Below are 5,615 nucleotides of genomic sequence, written 5' to 3' on the forward strand. Positions count from 1 at the left end.
CCTGCATTGGTCATACCCTTTCGTAAAGAAAAAAATAAAAGAAAATGAAGCCCGAAAGCCTTTTTACTGGTCAATGGTTTAAATATTTTGAAGCGTGTATTTAAAAAGAAGATTCTCATACCAATATCCTTGCTTGCTTTGAAACTCTATTCAAATACATCACTTCCTCCAAAAACTTTACATATCGTGGATCGTCATAATTCAAGTCATCAATTAAATGAAGTTCTATCATCTCTAGAGCAGGGGTGCTCTGAAGAAAGCAACCTAATACACTGATTTCCCTATCATGAAATTCAGTTATGTCTACATAAACCTGTATATACGGAGATGAGAGAGTGGGGATCTGAGATGTTGAGGTATGGGATATTTTGAAAGTTCCTGCATTGCATTTCAAAACCAGAATAAGCCAACTCTGCACTCATTTACGAGGTAAAAGACATAAATATTCATTATGAACATCATGGAAAAAAACCATGGAAGAATTTTATGGTCTTTTCACATCTTATAGCAGGTAAAAAATTTTAATTTAGTTAGTGTAGATTTTCATTAAGGAATAGATATGAAACAAAGTCGTTACTTAGTTTTGTTTCATATCTATTGGATATACTGAATCTGCAAATAGGACATAATAATGAACCAAAACATAATAGTCAACCTAAGCTACATCAATATATGCTTTATATAATTTTTTTTTTCTGCTATACTTGACAACTAAGTAGCAAATGCAAACATTCTTAAACATTGAAACATGTTGTTCATTGCACATGTAAAAGAAAAGCATAAATTCTGTTTTTACCAAAATAAAGTTGTCACTCGTTAACAAACATTGGAGATTAGGAAGCCTCTCAAACAACAAATTGAGAAGACACATATTTCTTTAAGCAAAGGCACAACACATATGACCAGCTCCTTTAATGATTTAAAACACCCCATCATCTCAATCAGTATGTCCAAAAAGAAATTGTATGCATTATCAGGATATGAGTCCATTTCCAGTACGGTCAAATTACTTTCACATTGCATATTGAGTCTCAAGATAGAACATGAAATCTCTTGAAACATTATCCCATTCACTCTCAAATATCTTATCATGTATGCCCTTGCATACACATACAAGAAAACCTGCGTTTACAGTGTTTTATATTTTATCCACATACAACCTGCATTTACACTGGTTTCATTGTAAAGAGTTGAAAGTAATAGTAAAATCTAGACTTACATGGTTTTAGTTTGAAGCAATGTGATTGAAGAGGTTTTTTTCCATATCTAGTGGCTATTTGACGAAAATTCAGTGATTCCTCTACTAAGGACCACAAGCACAGGGAGTGCATAGAAAGTCGAGTACTGACGATCAAATATTCTTTATGGTTTGGCTAGTTGAGTGGGGCGTCTGATCAAATTGGATGAGCATACAGCTAAGATTCAAAAGGTGTCCTATCCAAGTGATTTTGAATGATATCCCTTGGAAGCTTCAACATAGTACTCAGTATCATCATACAAAGGACCACCCAAAAACAGACCATCTGATCCTGTCGAAGTTTGAAGAACCAAGTCACCCTTTTTCAGAAGACCATTGCTACTATCATTTTGAGAAATTATTTTAATGTCAACACCTGGGATTGCTGGCAACACTAACCCTAAATGTACTTTCCTAGGCACCCCACAAAAGAAGGAATAGCAGGTTGGCACCCATTAGTTTTAACAGCAACGTGCTAACTTCTTGGATAAAACAAGACCTTTTCAAAACTATTTTTCTCACTAGCATTCTTTTTATCTCTCAGAACAAAGACCATTTCATCTTCAAGATTGACCTATTGAGTGTACTGATATACAACAATGTTGCTTGATCCATTAGCACTTGAAACAAGTTTGACATTATTGATCATATCTATAAATGCACCCTCCTTTTGCCATATGTCTATAATAATGCTTCGAGAAAACATATTTTCTTTGGGATAAGAACTTGAAACAACATGTATTTCACCACTCAGTAGATATTTTTCACCAGTCAAATATATAGGCTTATTGTTCAATACATTGAATTATAATGAAGACATTCCAAAGAAAATGCACGAGTTCAAGAAATGAAGCATGTGCACACGAGAAGCTTCTAAGTATATTTGCTACCATCCTTTCTCAATCAACAAATTCATTGGTTCTTTGTAGACATAATACGCAACCAATAACCTTTTTGGATAAACACTATCTTTGAATGATCAATAGACATAATACGCAACCAATATCCTTTTTGGATAAACATTATCTCTGAATGATCAAAAACACCAACATTGACATCAATAACCTTTCTCTCCCAACACCCGTTATCATCCCAATCTAACAAATCAGATGAAGGTCCATGTTTTACCTCAAGACACAATGCACCAAGTAGGACTTTCTCAAATATGAAGTCACTTCTCTCATTTGTTAAACTTAAAGAGTTAAGCTTCTTTGAACCTAGAGTTCAACAGCCAGAGAAGTAAGTGATATAGAAACTGAGGAGTCACATCCTTCCTTTCATATCACCGATCCATGGATATCAACAAGGACCTTTATAAATTCAATGCCAAACATTGGTCTAGTTACTGTCACATCAATATGTGATGGTGAAAATTGAAGACCAGAATCACGTTCTGCTGTTGTGGTCAGTGGGGATATTCGATATTAACATGGTTGAACCTCGAAGCAGAAGTTTCCCATATCATCAATCCTCTTTAGTTGAGGCTTAACATTGTTTGGCCCATGTGTCAAGCCAACTTGATGCTTGCCATAATATCCATTTGTCACTAATTTTAGGGAACCACAAATATTATAATGTGTTGCTTCTATCTTTGGGATTGAAGCCATGTTTGGCACAACCATGAAATTATCCAAACTACTAAACTCGAAGTGATCCTTCTCAGCCTTGATTATGTAGCATGTTGATGTTGCATGATCAAGTTTGTAATATCCCTGGACATCTGTTGTATCTCTTTCTCATCCATCAACTAATATCTTAACACCTTCAAAATAGACTCCTTCAGAAGTCACCACAAGTCCTCCAACTGAGAAACCTGTGACCTGAAATGGCTGAGATATATTAACATGACTGTGCTCAACAAGAACCTCTATAGATGGAAGTGAAACATCAAATATTGTATTCTCACCCTTCTAGAATGGCAACAAACTTTATTTTCTACATGGAATAAAATTAAAAGAAAATTTCCCATATGCATCAGATATTGCATGACAAAGCACTTGATTTGGCCAAGGAGCTTCTTTGAGGGCACTTCACCTCATGGACATCATCTGAATAAAGGTATACATGAATGTCTAAAATAGGGTTACCCTAAGAAACAAATAAGCCATCCATATCATAACTTGGGACATAAAAGATGTCATCTACTACCAGATTTCCAAAGCCCAACTCCATCTCTAGAGAGCCTCTTTGGACAATTGTTAAGAGAACATGAGAATCATGTATTTGAAAGAATATTATAGAAAATATACTCTATAAACCTCAATCATTGTACCTCATGTGTAGTGCCATCCTAGCTAGGATCGACATTAGGTATGACCTTGTATCTTCTTCCTCTGTTTAACAATTGGCTCACAGAGCCCGCTCTTTCCACTTCTTCATGTTTGATTTCATGGAGGGCTATTGTGTCCTCTGGACACTCATCCTTAAGGAATCTCCAAACTTATTCTGCGTATCAAATGAAGGCAAAGAGAGAAAAATATCATGGCCTTTCCTTTTTGAAAAAAAATGTAGTGGGATTTGATATGACCTCTCATCCTTAAGGAATCTCCAAACTTATTATGCAGATCAAATGAAGGAAACGAGAGAAAGATATCATGGCCTTTCCTTTTTGAAAAAAATGTAGTGGGATTTGATATGACCTGATATTTGTATATTGCTCGAGGATTGATGAAGTTTATGTATTCATGATGGGAACCAACCAGCCTATATTTCCTTGGATTAATATTTGTAAACGTGTAACTGCTTCCCTATGACATAAACACATCATTAATGAGATCATTTCTAGTGGAAACGAGTTCAACGTTCACATTGGCATGGACTCCATTTATATCTGGACAACTTTCTACTCCAACAGCCCCCATCATTCTCCCAGAAATAGTGAACCTAGTGAAGTGAAAATTGATGTCTTCATGGCCATTGCAACCATTGTGATGCACTGATACATATTCACCCATTTAAGATATATTCACCAAGTCAGGGAATATGAATATTTCCGATGTAATTTTTCCACTCGATAATATTAACATCAAATCTGAAACTGTCTCATTCATCTTCACATCAAATCCGAAATTGTCTTGTTCATCTTCAGAGAGCTCTTGAAACAATTTTTCAAAATTGTATCGAATCTGCACAAATATATTAAAAAAATTATTAATGTATGCTGCTTGATTACCAATCAAAATGTTTAAAACAATACAACACCAATAAATTTGTATTTCATCTCCATTGCACATAATTCACCTTCCTTCGTAGAATGCATATGGCTCGTAGATCTTTTCTAGGTGCTTCAATTGCTGTAACATATATTTTGTAGATGATCTTGATAACCCCGCTATCTGCAATATGACTATCAGTTTGCAATGATTCATTTTATGTATTTTTTTATTATATAATTATGGTGAATCAATAATTCTTTTGATTAAATAACGAATCTACTCCTTGAACAAAGATTATATTATATGCAAAGTAAAATTTACATGAGTAAATTTTTAACTTTTCAAATTCCACTTATATTCATCAAAATTTCGAGTAAGAAACACAGAGTATCGTTACAACTTACGTTGTTTGGTGAACTAACCATTGTGTCCAGAGCCTACCCATAATTCTCCATAGTATTAACGCATGTCAATTGCTTCAACAATTTTACTAGGTTTCCTTTGCAATTAATGTAGGGATTACATTTAAAATGTTCAAATATTATTTTTAAAAATTCTTGAATTGTTATGGGATTTACCACCGAAGAAGCAACCTGATAAACCTTTAAGCCATGCTTTCCTGTGTGTTTGGCCATGGCTGCTAAAGTTTCATTCGCAACCATGTTTGCCGATATTTGCAAATTGAATTCAACCAAAAAAAAATAACACATTTAAGAGAAAAAGGATAATCGTTTTTTGGGTCGAAGTTTTGAAGACATATATGGAAGAACTAATCTCCCAAGAGAAACAAATAATGTAGAGAAGCTCCAAAAAAATCAAATAAATTCCTAGACTTTATGCTTCGGTGATTCATGATATATTATTCAAATCTTCTGGAAAAATCACATTGAAAACAAAGGGTCGACGCGTTTCGAACCTAAATCTAGGTTCATCATCAGGACCAGGATGAGGGGAAAGATTAAGTGACAGAAATTTATAGATTATAGAGATGAAACGGTCAATTCCAACGGCTAGATAAAACATGTGAATGTTACAAGATCAAAGTCAAATTAGATAATTTTAGTTTATTTTATTTTAAAATTTTAAATTTAAAAATAGATTCAAACAATCTATATATATATATATATATATATATCATTAATAAATTCATTACTTAATTTATTTAGATTCTAATTTTTGTTTATATATATATATATAATTAAAAAATGATGATGATGATGATG

General features: G+C 33.7%; 1 pseudogene; it reads right to left on the bottom strand.

Annotated features, from left to right (window-relative positions):
• Positions 1–1,434: 1,434 nt before the first annotated feature.
• Positions 1,435–4,191, bottom strand: LOC149148836 (uncharacterized; annotated as a pseudogene).
• Positions 4,192–5,615: the final 1,424 nt, after the last annotated feature.

Source organism: Pinus tabuliformis, chromosome 9, assembly GCF_031772625.1.
Source record: "Pinus tabuliformis cultivar Carrire ecotype Pingquan chromosome 9, CPIR1, whole genome shotgun sequence".
Taxonomy (NCBI): Eukaryota; Viridiplantae; Streptophyta; class Pinopsida; order Pinales; family Pinaceae; genus Pinus; species Pinus tabuliformis.